General features: G+C 41.0%; 1 long non-coding RNA gene and 1 pseudogene across 1 annotated transcript; both read left to right on the plus strand.

The window, feature by feature from the left end:
- Positions 1 to 856: 856 nt before the first annotated feature.
- Positions 857 to 2509, plus strand: LOC138843108 (uncharacterized). Its single transcript, XR_011390340.1, has 3 exons — positions 857 to 987; positions 1167 to 1230; positions 2373 to 2509. It is a non-coding gene; the product is annotated as an uncharacterized lncRNA (long non-coding RNA).
- An 802-nt stretch (positions 2510 to 3311) lies between these two features.
- LOC100342457 (intelectin-1-like) lies at positions 3312 to 7941 on the plus strand (annotated as a pseudogene).
- Positions 7942 to 19154: the final 11213 nt, after the last annotated feature.

Genomic DNA, 19154 nt, shown 5'->3' on the forward strand with positions numbered 1-19154 from the left:
CAGCAGATGATGGTTCAAGTGCTTGGATCCTGGACACCCACGTGGGAGACCATAATGGAATTCTAGATCCTGGCGTCAAGCCTGTTCTAGGCATGGCTGTTGAGGCCATTTGAAGGAATAAAACAGTGGATGGAAGATCTCTTTCCGTCTCTCTTCCCTCCCTCCGTGTTACTCCGCATGTCAAACAAATGAATCAACATTACAAAAGAGTATTTTGAAATGATATTGACCACAGACATTAGTTTAAAATGAAGATTTACAGTGTTTTCCTAAGGATTTTAGTATCTTCGAAAGTTATATGTGTAGGTATGTGGTGTCACTAAGGAGGGACTAATCAATTTCTATTATAGGTGAGGGGGTTCTTGTGAGAACCGAAGAATGACATCTGGATGGGAATGGCATAGGAAAAGGTGAAGGACAAATTAGCATGTCTTTGTAGAGAAGCAAATCAATTCAAACTAAATGTTCATGTTTACTCTGAAATGAGCCCTTGTTTCTTTTGTGTTAAAATTTCCTTTTTACATGAAATGACAATGGTGATTAATTTTAAAAAGTTTTTAACTTGAAGGAAAGAAAGATACAAACAACAAAAAACCAAATCAACACCAAGTTTTTAAAATTTGTCCATCTATCTATGTTTCTTTTTGGAAAATGCAGAAGTTGATGAAATGTGAGGACATCTGGGACCAATTCCAGTATGACTTTGAGTAGTTATCTTTCAGAGCCTGTGCATTCCAACATTATCATTGATCTTCCTGGAGATAATCAAGACCATCCCTCCACTGGGACTGTATCTAGGAGGGGTGAGGCTGCATGCCTGCACTGGGCTCCACTGGGTGTTCTCCATAAATGGCTCAACTTCTCATCCTACACCAGAAGCCTCTGCAGGGAGGAGTTCTGTGTCCCCACTGAGCTCCTGGGCTGGTGTGGAGGGGAGGAAGCTGTGATCTGTGCTGAAGAAAGTGCAGAAGAGACTCAGACATCTCCGTGAGTGGAGGAGCCCTGATTTTAGCTTAGGGTTGCCACTGTAGTTTTGGGCCCAGGGATGTATGGAGCATAAAAAAATATAGGAGTCCTTAATTCTTTGCAGTCCTGGACAGTCATGAGGATAAGGACTTAGAGAAACTAGATGTTAAGGTCATGACCTTCATCTTCCTTTTTTTTAGGTTACCATGATTCAGGCGGGTTTCCTGGTGCTACTCCTTGTGGGTACCAGATGGTCCAGTGCAGGTGAGTCAGTTTTCCAGGTCCACTCAGTTGCCCAGGAGTAAACTAGGTCAGGTGATTCTAGGATCTGGTTCTTTTCTGGGACTGGTAGATGTCATTGAAAAGCACAAAGTCTCAGACGCCTATGGGATGAATGCTGTTTTCTGGCCTCTTTTGAGAATGGTTGATAGCAGTGAAGATTTTGCCTGAGGCATAGTCTGGGTTCTGGCTCTACGTGGTTCTGTGGGGGCTCCAATGAGGACTGTGTCTCTGGTTGCTACTCTCCAGTCCTATGGATTGACCTTGGGATTTCCATGGCCTGCTTTATGTCCAGGAATTTTGGCTTCCTGGTTTTTACTCCTGAAATCAGAATGATGGTATTTTAAGGTCTGTGTTTCTTTCATTGTTATTCATTTGTTTTTAGAGAAAAAGCATCTTTCTAGATATTTTCTCAATTAATATGCACAAGTACTTTTTATTCGCTTTGTTTTGGAAATGAGGGAACTGAGGCTCAGGGGGTGCTACATATAAGTCTGAGGACACTCAGTTGGGAGGGTTGAGGCTTCTCTGGCTTATGGTTGTTTCCATTCCTTTGGATGTTAACAGTTTTACATACAAGGGTCTTCATTTTGTGTCACTGTTAGTCTGCTGGCCACAGAGTCCTTATTCCCTACCTCACACTGCAGGCTCAACCACGTTAAGCTACTTAATTCCTTGAAAAAAACTGATCTATGCTTTACTTTCTTCTCCAGACCCTTGATCATGCTGTCTTGAGTTCTCTTCTCTGTCTTCTTGCAGATCAATCTTGTTTATTCTCTCAGAACACCCTTCGATGTCCTCTAGACTAAGAGTCAGACATCCCATCTGACAATTGCTGCCTCCAGTTCGGCATCTCCCTTCTCACCTCAAGACCCATTCTTTGCTCCTTGCCAGTTTAGTCTTATCTTCTCATTTCTTCCTTTCAACAAAAATTTCAGTTGGCTTATCAAAAAGTCCTGTTGGAGTTCAGTCCTTTGGATGTCATAGAGTTATATGATCTCTCGGGAATTTAGAACTCAGGCAACTGGGCTCTGCTGTGGTTGTGAAGTGATTTTGGACTAGGGACAAGAAGAGGCTGGGTTTCATGTCAAATATGCAATAAGAATCAAACTCTGAATATTTTCTAGCTGCAGTCTGTCCAGATACCAACAAACAGGACTGTGATGTGTTTGAATTTCTGCCCAGAAGCTGCAAAGAAATCAAAGAGCAGTGCCCTAGTTCACATGGTGAGTGATGGGACATCTAAACAGAACCAGGAAGGCAGTCCAAGGTGTTCTTGTTGTAACTGTGGTCAAATGTATTATTTATATACAATGTCGTTTAAAATTTGCCAGATTAATCATTTTTGGTCTAAAATCCAGTGACAATCATCTTTGTACTCTTGCACAAACATCAGCTCTATCAACCTTTAGAACATTTTCATTCCCACAAAATGAGTACCAACTTTGTACCCATCAAGCAATAACTCCATATTCTATGTTGTCTTAGATCTTGCCTTGGTGACTGCTGTTCTCTCCGTAACTTTGAACTTGTCTATTCTAGTTGCTTCATACAAGTAGAATCCTATGGTAATGTCCCTCTCTTGTCTTCATATTTCACTCAGCATGATGATTAAAAGGTTGATCTGTAATATTGCCTTCCTTCTTTACCCATTGTGTGTTTGCTCATCTGTGTATAAAGATTTTATTTAAACAGGTAATATATACTTTATAAAATTTTATCTATTTATATGGTGATGAGTAATTAGTATTTTTCTACCTTTTGGCTGCAGTGACTAATGTGCTGATTGATGATGTGCAGCTATTTGTTTGAGTACCTGTATCCAGGATTATAACTTTTGGGTTATACTAGGAGTAGAATTGTGGGGCCACATGATAATTTCATCTGTGACTCAGTCACAGGGTCATGATCTTGTGAACCTGGAGAGATTCCAGTACCCCTAGGAACACTTGGTGATAGGACACAGGGAAGGAGCTCTTAGGCAATATTTCTGGATCCTAAAGCTTTAAGTATATAGGCTGAGATGCACCAAGAGTTTTCAGATAGCAAGATTCTGACTGGTTCTCTCTACAAATGGCCTGTATTCCCTCCAAACTAAGGATGGCACCACCTACCAGACCTTCTGTGACATGACCACTGGGGGTGGTGGCTAGACCCTGGTGGCCAGTGTGCACAAGAACTTCATGGCTGGGAAGTGCACATTGGGTGATCGCTGGTCCAGTCAGCAGGGCAGCAGAGCAGACTACCCAGAGGGGGACGGCAACTGGGCCAATTACAACACCTTTGGGTCTGCGGAGGCAGCCACAAATGATGACTACAAGGTAGGTACCATGCCTCTTTCCCACCACTTGGGCAAGATGAAGAGTTGAGTTTGCAGGGCCACATGCAGGCAGAATGGAGCGCTGACGGGAAGGGACATGGAGTAGGGTTGGAGAAGAAGTACTTAGATGTCTTAAACCACAACTTTTCCCCAACAAAGGCCACAAGGGATTGGGGTGGTGATAGGGAATAATTGTGTGCTGGAAGTTAGAGGTGTCTGAGGCTGCTGGCCATGTGCTCACCTGTCTGCTCAGCTGGGGCAGAACATATGAGTCTTTTGCCTCATGGAACCTCTTAACTGATCAGGGTCAATGTCTTGCTCTCCAGAACCCTGGCTACTATGACATCCAGGCCGAAGACCTGGGCATCTGGCACGTCCCCAACAACACCCCCTACAGCACTGGAGGAAGAGGTCCTTGCTGAGATACCGCACCAGCACTGGCTTCTTTGAAACAGAGGAACATAATCTGTTTGGTCTCTACAAGGTACACAGGGCGCTATATGTGCCACTTTCTTTGTTGAACAGAAAGCCACAGTTTGGGGTGGAGCAAACCTTTTCTGTTTCTCCTAGGTTTGCTTCACTGTGAACCCATGTCCTGCCATTCCCAGAAACTGAGCCACTCAAAGATAGTTGCCTTTGAGAAGGCTGGAGAGAGGAATAAGTGGTTTGGGGCTCCTGGGAAGACATAACTCTGTGGAGAAAAAAGTCACTATTTTTGAGATTGGCTTCTGAATAATGAGCTTTCATGAAGATATTTCCTTCTCTCCCAATTTGGCAGTCTCTCTAATGTCCTCACCAAACCTATCTTTTGTGCCTCTGCAGAAATATCCAGTGAAGTATGGATCAGGAGTGTGTAAGACTGACAACGGCCCAGCAGTACCTGTGATCTATGACTTTGGTGATGCTCAGAAAACTGCATCTTATTATTCACCCTTTGGTCAGAGTGAGTCCTGTCATTAATCCTGCTGTGCCTTTGTGGACAAATTATTAACAATGCTTAACTGCTGATATAAACTATTTACAACATGCCATGCTCTTCTCTGGGAATTTGACATGGCTTTGTTTCCTTGCTTCCTTTATTTTTAAGTAGAGTACCATGAAGCTAGAATTACTGGTATTCAGTTTTCAGAGGATATAAACCAAGATTTCTTGGCTACTATCCTGTGCTGCCTGTTATAATAGTTAAGTAAAGGGAAAAATAGTTTGTAAGGTATTGGGAAAAATTCATTTTTGTTGTGAAGAATAACTATTGATTAGTTTAAAACAGGTTCAGTATATCAAATGTATAAGACATACATTTTATATATATAAATGACGAAGACATAATATACATAAGACATATAAATACATAAGACATATACAAGTCACAAGAAATTCAAAGCCACTACGGTTTTTTTTCTGTATGGATGAGGGCAGGTGATGCTCAGGATCAGGCACAGCTGGTAATCAGAAGGAAGGATGTAAAGAGCAGCAGGTGTCCACATCTGGTCACTGCTGATCCCTGCCTCACCCTTGGGGTCTTTTTGGTGATCTTTCTGTGGAGTCTCATTTCTCCTCTAAGTTGTAGCCAGATTTACAAACCCTTTTATAAATCTCAGTGTTAGTTGTCTTATCCCAGATGGAGAGATCTTCCCCCAGTGACAGGTTTAGAGTTTGGATGCACCACTCAGTGGCCATAGAGGATCCACCTCCGTAGTTGGAGCTCTGGGCTTTAAGAATCCCTGAACAGGTCACAGGGAAGCTGTTTCTAGCCTCTGTTTATCTCTTCTTTTTCAGAGGAATTTGTTGCTGGATTCATCCAGTTCAGGGTGTTTAATAACGAGAGAGCTGCCAATGCACTGTGTGCTGGGATGAAGGTTACTAACTGCAACACTGAGCATGTGAGTATTTTGGGAGATAACACCTGCACATGTGTGTACCTTGTGTGTCTATACTTGTTTATGTCGGTGGGGGCCTGTTTGCATCTGTGTTTCTTGTTCTTTCACATTTGTGTGTGCATGGGGGTCTGAGTTTCTGTCTCTGTGTGCGTATCTGTGCATGTATATATGCCAATATGCTTTTGAGTATGTGTGTGCTTGTGCATTCCAGTGTGTGTGTGTCTGTGTGTGCCCTTGTGTCACTTACCTGTGTGAGTTTATGAATCTGTGTGTGCTTGTGTGGGACTGTGTATGTCTGTGTGTATGTGCTTGTGTAGCTTTGTCAATGTTTGTGTGTAGCTGCTCTCTTGCTCTTATTCTCTTTATTGATGGTGTCATATGAACAGAATTTGTTTTGATGTAGTACAGCTTGTCAACCTATTTATTTACATTTCAAAATCTTGTATTTCCTTTGAGAAGCATTAATCTATGTTGAGATCAAGAAGGTATTATTCATGATGTATAGTGAGATCATGAAGACATCACAATGATACCAATGTTGGAGAACGATGTTAGTATTAACTCCTAGAGGACGTATGTTTTGTCCTTTTTCTGGTCTTGGAGGAGAGAAAACAATGGCATTCTGGCTGGAAACTACCTATGAGGGACACCTTGTGCCTGGTGGGAGGGCAGAGGAGAATGGTACTATCACAAACAGAAACATTCCATAAGGGCTCCACCCCTCATGTCTGGCAGCCTTAAGTTACAGAACAACTTCCATCTCCCCTCTCAGCCATTGGGTTTTTTTTCTGTTTTCCAGACAAGATGGGTCACTGTGCTCTCAAGGAAGGACTCCTAGATGATGATTCAGAGGCTGATGGGTTTTAGGTACTGTTAATGGGAAGGGTATGCATCTGTAAGCCTTTTTCCTTGACAAAAGTTTCCTAGGATGACTTCCATGCTCCCATAGAGTGTTTGCTAGTGCATGCTTGCAAATATACCAGCATCTATTGAAACTTAGAGATGAATATCTAGAACACATACTAAGTGCCAGGCGTTGGAGAAACAGATGATAGTCATCTTAAGGAGCCCAAGTTTAGTAGGACAGAAAGGTAAATGCTAAATTACATGTGCAACATAAATAGAAACGAGGGAGTCTGGCAAACAAGAAATGAGTTCTTACGTGTGCTGACATACATGATTGATTTCCCCAAGGAAGGTGGTATTGAGAGTCAAAAGGTGTATGGAGTTAAAGAGCAAAGGCATGGCAGAGCATTTTTAGCATGACTGAGTAACATGTTCAAAATCATAGCTGTTTGAGAGAACCTGGTGTGTTGAGCAAGCGTCCAATTATGTAATTTTCGAACGTGGGGAAGAGAAAGGGGCTGATGGTGGAAATACCTACAGGAAAAAGATTACAGAGGGAATTGCATATTCCCTCAAGGATTTGTAGTTTGTATTGGAGCATTTTGTACAGACAAGTGACCCGAATAGCTTTGATGTTAGTAAAATTATGTGTGGCCTTGAAGAGAATGTGAATTAAAGGACAAGAAATTAGGAGCCAGAAGAGCTTGAAGCAGGTACGAAAGTCTTATGTGAAAGAGGAAAGATCTGAGCCAGAGTATCTTGATGAGGTTGGATGAGCATGGATGGACTCCGGAGACACCCAAGTGATGGAATGTACAGTTTTTGATGACCAGGTGATTTTGGGGGATAGGAAGTACTGAAGATGATAAAGACTAGCTTGCTTTTTTGCAACTGGGTGTTATCAGTTAATCAATACAGGATAACAGGATGGGCAACAAATTCAGAGGAAATGGGAGATAGTTTTTTTCTCTTGAAGTGAAGACTGAGAGACCCATGAGATATATAGGTGAGCACATTCAGGTTCTAGGTGTATATGGGCTTATCAAGCATAAGAAACAGTTGGGTGATGGTGAGAGATTTGGGAATAAGTACTTTGCTGATGTCACTTAGAGCCAAGTGAGAAGATGACCTGCAATAGGGAAATTGAGGCCTTGAATATTTAGAAGATGTGCAGAGACAGCTGACAATTCTGAGAATGAATTGTAGGAAAAGTAGAATGGAAGTCAGAAAAAAAGCATTCTTTTAGGATCTTCTGGAGGAGAGGTTTTATGGGAGGTACTGGAAAGGCTAAGTAAGATTCTGGTCAAAGATCCCAAGGAATAAAAAGCCCACTGGTGTCAGCAGCCAGTGAATTCTTTCCATGTGTACTTTCTTTGTGTTTTCCAGCACTGCATTGGTGGAGGAGGATTCATCCCAGAGGGCAATCCCAGGCAGTGTGGGGATTTCTCCTCTCTTGACTGGAATGGACATGGAACTCATGAGGGCTACAGTAGTAGCCGGGAGATCACTGAGGCTGCTGTGCTGTTGTTCTACAAATGAGAGCTCTGTGCTGTGGGACCAGGACCTGGTCTCCAACTCCACTCTCTGGGAAGGAAAAATTGGGGCAGAAATAAGAAGAGGAAAATAATAAAGTACATCAATTTTTGCCTCTAATTACATTGAATTTCTTTTATAAATTCTCTAATACCTGGAAAGATATAGTAATGAATGTCTGTTATTCTGGTGAATTCCATTACAGACATCTGCTTCGAAATTTCAATTGTCAGCTATGCCAGATCCCAAATATTCTTTTGTTTCTAGGAGACTTAAATTAAATTTAGGTGCATGGGTAATTCTTTCTTGTTAATTCTCCTTAAGGCAATCTTATTAGCTAACTAAAGCTTTCAATATAAACATCTTAAAGAAGAAAAGACTACTTAGATTTAGAACAAAAAAGCAAACAGATGGCACAATTATCAATTCCTCTTTTCCTCTAGCTTTGGCAATCAGGATAGTCTCCAGCTTTGGCAATCAGTCTCTCCTTGGGTGGATGTGGATGTGTCTGGCCTCATCTAGAATGCTATCTTGAGTTGCTTACTCAACATGGCAGCCAAGGGTTTCAATCAGATGTGAATGACTCATTTGTGCCAAAGGGATGCTGACCATGGGTGGTAGTTCTGACCTGTGGACACAGCTCACATGAGTTACACTATTTTGATCAAAATGCAAATCTTATCATAACCTTCTCCAAACCTCATCACCACACTTTTCTCTACTGCTTCCCACGGACTATAGCTTTGGTTCTTCAATGGGATATGAGGTGTGAGAGGTAGGGATGATTTTGCTGCTCAGGTAAGCTTACCAGATTTAGGAAGAAAAGATATAGAAACCCAATCTCAATAAGAACTACAGACAAACAATGAATTGTGGTTTTGGTATACATATGTCCTGCACATTATTTTCTGGTAACCCCATCCCATCTGAACAGAGGGAACATTTTGTGTTTTCTAGTGATATTGCCACCAATGTAGTGTATGTTGTGTCCTGGCAGGAATTCTGCTGGCATGTTGTGAAGAGAGGTCAGGAAAGATGAGAGACATCTGACACTGCACAGGGCTTCCCTTTCCACAATGGAGAATGATGGGATCTGAAATGTCACTAGGGTTGTGTTGAGAAAGTTTGGAATTGAAAGTTTTGTTTAAATTCTAGAGAATGGAATGATTTGATACAACCAAAGGTCATCTGATAGTCAGCAAGCAAGCCCTCAAAGACATTTGGACCATAAATTGCAGGTCCAGCAAAATCAAGGTCAACATCACAATCAATAGTGATACATACTTTGTAGTAACAAGACCATTTTTATCACATTTCTTCCCTCTGTTTAGTGAGAATAGAGTATCAAATGTCTGCTCTAAACTTTGACTACTCTGACATTAAACTTTTTTTCCAGAGAAACCTTTTTTAAGGAATTCAAACTGCATACATTTCATAATTACAACTTTAGGAAAATGGTGATTCTTCCCAGCTTACCACTCTCCCACCACTCTTCCTCCCCCGCTCCTATTCCCATTCTTATTTTTTACTAAGATCTATTTTCAATAACTTTATACATATATGACTAACTCTGTGTTAAGTAAAGAGTTCAACAACTAGTATGAAAAAAACTCTGTTCTTCAACAGTCGAGACAAGGGCTGTTCAAAGTCATTGCTTCTCAAAATGTCAATTTCACTACTGTAGATTGCCTTTTAGGTGCTCTATTAATTATCATGGGTCAGAGAGAACCTATGGTATTTGTCCTTTTGGGACTGGCTTATTTCACTAAGTAGGATGTTTTCCAGTTTCATAAATTTTGTTGCAAATGACTGATTTCATTTTTTTCTGCTGTGTAGTATTCCATTGTGAATATATCCATAATTTCTTTAAGCAGTCTTCATTGATGGCCATTTGGCTTGGTTCCATGTCTTAGCTATTGTGAATTGAGTTGTATTAAACATGGGAGTACAGATAACTCTTTCACATGTTAATTTTATTTCCCTTTCATTTCAGCTTACTTTCATGTGTCTGTTGGATATTTGAATTTCTGCTTTTGAAAAATGCTTGTTCAAGTCCTTTGCCCATTTCTTAACTGGGTTGTTTGTTTTGTTGTTGAGTTTATTGATCACTTTACATATTCTAGTGGCATGTGGTGGGTATGGCCAGGCACCTCTGTTCTGTACTCAAAGGTAAAGGGAATGTCAAGGTGACACCTAGGTTGGGCATAGTAAATCTCCTTTTTTTTTTTTTTTTTTTTTTTAATCAGAGGGTAGGTTTGTTCTGTGCTGTTGTTGTAGACTCAGCTCACTTCCTCTCCTCAAAGGACATCAGTGCTTGGATGCTAGCCCCAGTGGGTATAATATTCATCCACATTTCCACAAGGACCACACAAAGGATCTGTGCAGTCCTCAGTGTTAGCAGATTCCACAGCAATGTCCCTTATCAGGGAACCAGGGAGCACTGAGTGTGTGGAGCCTCTCACAGTGACTGCCAAAAGGCCCAGTCACACCCTTTGCCTCCCCCATGGCCTCAGTGTTTTCACAGTCCTGCAGCCTCATGTTTTCACAGTCCTGGCAGACAAGTCTCCCACAGTCACGAGCACCCAGCCCCCTGTCAGTTCTCCCTGACAGACTCAGGAATCTTTGCTCAGCTGGCTGCTGGGCATGGACACAAGCTGGCACAGCTGTTACATATGTGCAAAATGGTGCCCACTTGTTATAGGACACCATTGCAGGGTGATTGGGGAGAGAGAAACATGTCCTCCCCTTTTTCCACTCTAGTTTGGCAGGCACACTATTCCCCACAGAGATCCCAGCTGTATTCCCTTCAGGCTTTTCCAGCAGATTTATCTCCCGTGGCTTGGCTATTGCCATCTGGTCTCACCTTTCCTTCCACAGCTGGTGAGGAGGCTCTTGGCTGCTGGGGTCTTGATTTTTGCATGTCCACACCCACCACATAGGTCTGCTGTGTCACTCTAATTTGCATGGAATTTCCTCTGCCATTTTGTCCCTGACTTTTCCCTGAGACTACATTCTCTCCACCTAATAAAAACTATCTTTTCGAGTTGATTTTTGTGTAAAGTGTAAGGTAGGGGTCTTACTTCATACTTCTGCACATAAAGATCCAGTTTTCCCAGCACCATTTTTTGAAGAGATTGTCCTTGCTCCAGGTATTCATTTTAGTTCCTATGTCAAAGATAAGTTAGTTGTAGATGTGTGGATTGATTTCTGGAGTTCCTATTCTGTTCCATTGGTCCACATATCTGTTTTTGTGCAAGTACCAGGCTGCTTGGATGACAGCTGCCATGAAAGTCAGTATGATGGTTCCTCAAAAAACTAAAAATAGAATTACCATATGATCAAGAAATTCTACTGCTGTGTATACCAAAAAGAATTAAAAATAGCATCTCAGAGGGATATTTATATACCCATATTCATAGCAGCATTATTTACAATAGTCAAAAGATGGAAACAACCCACGTATCCATTGATGGAATGAATGGATTTAAACACTGTGGTCTATATATACAATGAAATAATAAGTAACAATAAAAATAAATGAAGTACTTGTGAATTCTTGCTTCTGCACAGTTGGTGGAAGAAGAAGCATTCTTGGCAGTGGCTCCCAGCTGACGAACCTTCAGGAAACACCACTGGTATCTGGCCTGTCTTTCACAGCTATACAGTAGGCCAGGGGGCTGCTCCCCTGGCAGCATCATTGCTTAGTGTCTGTGTTAAATATCTAAGGCCCTAATATCTAAATGACACTAACTGAATAAGTCAAGGACCTTTGACCATAAACCTGAGCCAAATCAGCGAAAAAAGAGAGGGAAGGAAGAAAGAAGAAAGAAAGAATATAAAAGAGAAAGAATAAATGATAAAATATATAAAAGTCTCAAAACATGGTAACCATATTTCCTTCCTTTCTTTTATTTGCAAAAACATAATTTCAATATACTCTATAATTTAATCACATGCTTGATTCACCACTAATCCTAATATTCAACAAGTAAAAGTAGAAAGACCACAGTTTCACAGCAGTGTAAATAAGAGCTAAAAACAACAATCAAATCACAAGATGTCTGTGTCATTCCTGTACATTTTTTGTATTCTATATTAACTTCCATACATCAAAGAAAACGTGATATTTTATGGATTATGTTACTAGTATCTGAAATATCAAGAAAGTGCAAATTCATGCATATGGAAAACAGATCACTAGTTGCCTAGGGCTTGAGGTGGAAGTTCAGATTAAATGTAAACAGGCAGAAGAGGGGCCGGTGCTGTGGCATAGTAGGCTTCGCTTCTACCTGAGGCACCGGCATCCCATATGGGCACTGGTTCTAGACTCGTCTGCTCCACTTCTGATCCAGCTCTCTGCTATGGCCTGGGAAAGCAGTAGAAGATGGCCCAAATGCTTGGGTCCCTGCATCCACATGGAAGATCCATCTCATCTCATTCAGTACCAAAAAAACAAGGCCATGGCTATCACATTTGCCAGAGAGACTGACACAGATCTCTGTGGACCAAAGATACACATCTGAGGAAACCCTTATTCATCTCAAAGCCACATTTCTATCCCTGTGTACTACAACAGACTAAATGCACTGTGTCACTTAAAGACATAGCTGACATTGTTTAAGACAAAAGAAATCACACAAATACTACACCCCTGGGCTCACCTAGAATCAAAGTGAAAGCAACAAGTCAAATGATACCTTGCAATCATACCTTACAAGAGTTAAACCATAAACTCTTTTATAATAAAACCTACTCCATAGAGAAGGACAAAATAGACATCAACATAGGGACACAGGAGAAATGAAGCAGGTAGCATGATATCTCCAAATAAACAAATGCTCCTACAGAATTAGATACTGAACTTAAGCGAAGCTGTGAAATAACAGATATAGAATTCAAAATAATGATTGTAAGAAAACTCAATGAGGTGAAAAACAATTCAGATATACAGATTAAATAAGGGAAGAAATCAATAAATGACATGAATGAAAATATTAAGGAGATAGAACTTCTTACACACAATTATTTTTAGGTGTTTGAATTTAACTGAAAAGTGATCCCTGTTAAATATAAGAGTGGGAATAAGAGAGGGAGGAGATGTACAGTTCAGCACGTGCTCAATCAGACTTACCCCTAATGGTATAGTTAGAAATGTGCCAGGGATTCCAATTCAATCCCATCAAGGTGGCATGTACCAATGCCATCTCACTAGGCAAAGTGATTAATTGCTGTTCACAATTGATCATAATGATAAGATTAAGAGTCAAAGGGATCACATAAACAAGACTAGTGTCTGCTAATACTATCTGATGGAATTAAAAAGGAGAGAATGATCCTACATGGGAAGCATGATACACAGCAGACTCATAGAATGGCAGATGTCCTTTAAACAGCACTCTGGCCTCAGAATCAGCCCTTAAGACATTCAGATCTGGCTGAAAAGCCCATGAGAGTATTTCAGGCATGGAAAGCCAAGACACTGTGGCCAAAAAAAAAAAAAAAATGACCTAAATGAAAGATCTCCACGAGTGAGATCCCAGTGGAAAGAATGGGCCATCAGAGAAGGAGGTACCTTTCTCTGAAGGGACGAGAGAACTTCCACTTTGACTATGAACTTGCTTTAATAAGATCAGAGCCAGCAAACTCAAAAGGCTTCCATAGCCTTAGCAGCTCATGACAAGAGCCTCAGGTGATTACTGACATCATAAATAAGAGTTTCAATTGTTAAGTCAACAATGGGAGTACACTTGCTCCCTATGTAGGATCTCTGTCCTTAATGTGTTGTACTATGTGAATTAATGGTATAACTAGTACTCGAACAGTACGTTATACTTTGTGTTTCTGTGTGGGTGCAAACTGTTGAAATCTTTACTTAATATATACTAAATTGATCTTCTTTATACAAAGATAATTGTAAATGAATCTCGATGAAGAATGGGATGGGAGAGAAAGTGGGAGATGGGATGGTTGTGGGTGGGAGGGTGGTTATGGGGGGAAAAATCCATTATAATCCAAAAGTTGTACTTTGGAAATTTATATTTATTAAATAAAAGTTGTTGTAGGGGATGACTTCTTGGGTAAGACTCCCAAAGGACTAGCAATAAAAACAAAACTAAAAAAAATGGGACTTAGTGAAATTCAGAATCTTTTGTACAGCAAAGGAAATTAATAGAGTGAGGAGAAATCCAACAGAATGGGAAAAATATTTGCAAATGACCTATCTGACAAAGGATTAATACCCTGAATATATATCAGCAAATTAAAAAACAAAATAACTACAAAAACCATCAATCCACTAGAGAAATGGGCAAAGGGCTTATATAAATAGTCGTCAAAAGAAAAAATATGTAGCCAACAATACATGAAAAATGCTCAGTGCCACTAGCCATCAGGGAAATATAAATCAAAACCAAAATGAGATATCACCTCAACCCTGCCAGAATGGATAAAACACAGAGAACAACAAATTCTGGTGAGGATGTGTACAAAGGGGAGCACTTACGCACTGTTGGTGGGAATGTAAATTAGTGCAGCCACTGTGTAAAATAGTGTGGAAATTTCTTAAAAAACTGGAAAATATCCAAAATATGATGTATTGGAGTGAAATAGACATTTTGAGATTTGATAATTGTTTATAACCCTTGTCTCTTCTATTTGAGGAACAGTTTTTAATTTTTTTCATACTATTTGTTGATCTCTTTTACTTAGTATAGTGTTAACTTTAATATAATTAAGTAAACTGAAAGTAGACCTTTGTAAAAATTAAGAGTGGGAGAGGGAGGAGGAAGAAGGGTTGGAGTGTGGATGAGAGGGAGGGTAGGAAGAGAAGTATTACTATGTTCCTAAATCTGTATATATGAAATACATGAAATTTATATAACAAATAAAATTTTTTTAAAAAAGACTGTTGTACTACTATAGTTTTATGATCTGTGATTACTTTAAAATTTACTGTGTATGGGTGAAATAGCCATTTTTCCATTCAATTACTGTTTATAGCCATTGTCTATTCCCACTAAACTAGGATGTTCTTGCTTTTTACTTGTTAAACTTCTTTTTTGGTGAAGTATTTAGCCATTTACTGTAATGTAATTTTATATGGTCATCAAAGAAGGAGGTACCTTTCTCTGAAGGGAGGAGAGGACTTCCACTTTGACCATGGCCTTGTCTAAATATGATCAGAGTTGGTGAACTCAAAAGGCTTCCATAGCCTTGGCAGCTCATGACAAGAGCCTAGGGTGATTACTGAGGCCATAAACAAGAGTGTCAATTTGTTAAGTCAACAACAGGAGTCACTGTGCACTTACTCCTCATGTAGGATCTCTGTCCTTAGTGTGTTGTACATTGCGATTTAATGCTATAACTAGTACTCAAACAGTATTTTTCACTTTATGTTTCTGTGTGGGAGCAAACTGTTGAAATCTTTACTTAATGTATGCTAAACTGATCTTCTGTATATAAAGAGAATCGAAAATGAATCTTGATGTGAATGGAAGGGGAGAGGGAGTGGGAAAGGGGATGGTTGCGGGTGGGAGGGATGTTATGGGGGGGAAGCCATTGTAATCCATATTCTGTACTTTGGAAATTTATATTCATTAAATAAAAGTTAAAAAAAATTTAAAATATGGTATCTCAAAAAGCAGAAAGAAGCAAGAAAGGTAGAAAGAAAGAGGTTAGGAAGGAGAGAATGGGAGGGAGGAAGGGAATATCATTACGTTCTTAGAATTGTATCTACAAGCCAGCGCCACGGCTCACAAGGCTAATCCTCCGCCTTGCGGCGCCGGCACACCGAGTTCTAGTCCCGGTCGGGGCGCCAGATTCTGTCCCGGTTGCCCCTCTTCCAGGCCAGCTCTCTGCTGTGGCCAGGGAGTGCAGTGGAGGATGGCCCAAGTATTTGGGCCTTGCACCCCATGGGAGACCAGGATAAGTACCTGGCTCCTGCCATCGGATCAGTGTGGTGCGCCGGCTGCAGTGTGCCGGCCGCGGTGGCCATTGGAGGGTGAACCAATGGCAAAGGAAGACCCTTCTCTCTGTCTCTCTCTCTCACTGTCCACTCTGCCTGTGGAAAAAAAAAAAAAAAAAAGAATTGTATCTGCAAATCACATTGAATCTAAGTTAAAAACTTATTAAAAGTTAAAATTTAAAAAGTGAAAAAATACCAGCTGAGCTGGTATTGAACATCAGAGTTACTCAGAGAGAGAAGTAGAGGCAGAGGGAGAGAGAGAGAGGTCTTCCAACTGCTGGTTCACTCCCTAATTGGCTGCGACAGCCAGAGTTTTGCCAATAGGAGCCAGGAACTTCTTCCGGGTCTCTCATGTGGCTGCAGGGGCCCAAGGACTTGAGCCATCTTCCACTGCTTTCCTAGGCCACAGCAGAGAGCTGGATTGGAAGTGGAGTAGTATGGACCCGAACCAGCGCCCATATGGGATGCCAGCCCTGCAGGTGGCGGCCTTACCCACTATGCCACAATGCCAGCACAAGGGGATTAGGTTTCAACAGTGGTGTTGAGATGGGGGTGGGGTCTCTACAAACTTTTAGATTATAGGAGTACTGGACATTGCATATGGAAAATTAAAGACAAAATTCAACAGCAACCATGATATTTGCTCTTGTGGTTGGAATTATGCTCCCCCAGGTTTGTTGAAGTTGTAATCCCAGAGACCTGTAAATGTGACCTAATTTAGAAATAGGGTTTTTGCAGATGTTATTAATTAAGATGGGTTGTACCCTGAGCCAAGGGCTATGGGCAGCCATTAGCAACTGGAAAAGGCAAGGAGAGATTCTTCCCTAAAGTCCTGAGAATAAACAGAGTTCTGCACACACTCTTGAAGCCCATTCGACTCATTTTAAATCTGACCTTCAGAACCATAAGACAATAAATTTGTGTTGCTCTAAGCACATATATTTCTTAACAGCAGGAAAAGGAAGTGAAGCATAAAAATAGACCATGACTGCCTTCACCTAGATGGTTTGCCACATATTTTTTCTCTCACTATTGCTCATTGAATAATTTCAGAATGAGTTGTAGATGTAACACTTTACCTTCAGTTATTTCAACTCAAATCTTCTGCATCATACAGATGTTATACAAGAAGCTTTATATTAAAACAATTGTCTAATACATTCCTGGTGTTAAATTTCATTAATTAATTATTCCTGTTGTCCTTCATAGTTTTTTTTTTTTAAAATCTAGGATCAATGAAATGATCATCCCCATATTCATTTGTCAGACCTATTTTTTTTTCATGAAAATGGTTTTATTTTTGTCACTGACAACTTGTACAACATGTTGCTCAGTATCTTAAATATTAAGTACACATTAAAAATATCTTTTTTTTTTTTTTGACAGGCAGAGTGGACAGTGAGAGAGAGAGACAGAGAGAAAGGTCTTCCTTTGCCGTTGGTTCACCCTCCAATGGCCACCACGGCCGGCGCGCTGCGGCCGGCGCACCGCGCTGATCCGATGGCAGGAGCCAGGAGCCAGGTGCTTTTCCTGGTCTCCCGTGGGGTGCAGGGCCCAAGCACCTGGGCCATCCTCCACTGCACTCCCTGGCCACAGCAGAGAGCTAGCCTGGAAGAGGGGCAACCGGGACAGAATCCGGCGCCCCGACCGGGACTAGAACCCGGTGTGCCGGCGCCGCTAGGCGGAGGATTAGCCTAGTGAGCCGCGGCGCCGGCCAAAAATATCTTTACCTTTGAGAAATTTGACACATTAAATAAGTCCTCTGTAAACATAATCCCCCAATATATTTTCCCACTATTATTTCACATGTAAATACTTTAATTTACAAAGTCATAAATAAAACTATTAATTCTTACAGCCTAGAAGTGTATACAAATTTTTGAGTAGGACAAAAGTGTTCTCTTTGATTTTTTTTAAATAACAACATGCTGTTATTTGCAGTGTTTATTATCAATCAAATGATTTGTCACAAGTTCTTATTGTCTCCAAAACTGTTCTGTCAATGACAGATCATTCAGTGTAACTGATAAAGATACTATGCATTGGCCAGTGCTGCAGCTCACTGGGCTGGTCTCCACCTGTGGCGCCAGCACCCCGGGGTTCTAGTCCCGGTTGGGGCACCAGATTCTGTCCTGGTTGCTCCTCTTCCAGTCTAGCTCTCTGCTGTGGCCCGGGAAGGCAGTGGAGGATGGCCCAAGCGCTTGGGCCCTGCACCTACTTGGGAGACCAGGAGGAAGCACCTGGCTTCGGATCGGTGCAGTGCGCTGGCCGTGGTGGCCATTTTGGGGGTGAACCAATGGAAGGAAGACCTTTCTCTCTGTCTCTCTCTCACAGTCTAACTCTGCCTGTCCAAAAAAAAAAAAAAAAAAAAAAAAAAAAAAACCAGAGGTAAACTCTAAAAAAAAAAAGATGCTATGCATTTAAAAAGTTAAAATGGTCAAATGGTCAAATGCCTACATTAAGAGAAAGTTGCTATTTAAATATGAAGTCTTATTAAATGCATTTCATCTTGTTGGAACAACAGAAAATGGTAACCTAAAGAGTGAATGCTTATACTATCATTTAATTGGTATCTAATAAAATATAAAATTTGGGAAACAATCAATAAAATCAGATTCAATCCATATTAGTCTTACAATACTTCTACTGAGATTCTGTTACAGGAACAGAACCAACACAATAATAAATTTCCTAAAAGGCACTTTTGACTAATCACTTTCATTGGTTAAAACTTAAAGGGAAAAAGGGACACTAACCCACTGTTGGTGGGAATGCAAATTGGTTAAGCCACTATGGAAGTCAGTCTGGAGATTCCTCAGAAACCTGAATATAACCCTACCATACAACCCAGCCATCCCACTCCTTGGAATTTACCCAAAGGAAATGAAATTGGCAAACAAACAAGCTGTCTGCACCTTAATGTTTATTGCAGCTCAATTCACAATAGCTAAAACCTGGAACTGTTAGGCAGGAAGTTAGGTATGAGCTTATGTGTGTGTGTGTGTGTGTGACAAAGGCTGGACTATGTCCAGCATATGCATCTACATCTCAAAGTTATCCTGATAATGCTTCAGGGGCAGCCCAGTGTTCGCATCCTGCCCTGCCCCCTTCTACCTGATAACCTGCCAGGTGGAGATCTCTGCCCCTTCTGCCTGACAAATCTTCCACAATCTCCCAGATGCAGCCCAGTATCTGCATTTCAAACACCCTGCTCCGGATCCCCATTCTCTAGGGGGTCCTGCTCACCCTTCCTCTAAACTCAGGATGGCGCCAGCTAGGCTTCCTCCTGTCTGATACCTTCAAGGGAAAACTCACATAGGAACTTCTTAGTATTTACAGCCATAAAATCCTTTTAACAACCCCTCCCCCC

This window comes from Oryctolagus cuniculus, chromosome 7, assembly GCF_964237555.1.
Source record: "Oryctolagus cuniculus chromosome 7, mOryCun1.1, whole genome shotgun sequence".
NCBI lineage: Eukaryota > Metazoa > Chordata > Mammalia > Lagomorpha > Leporidae > Oryctolagus > Oryctolagus cuniculus.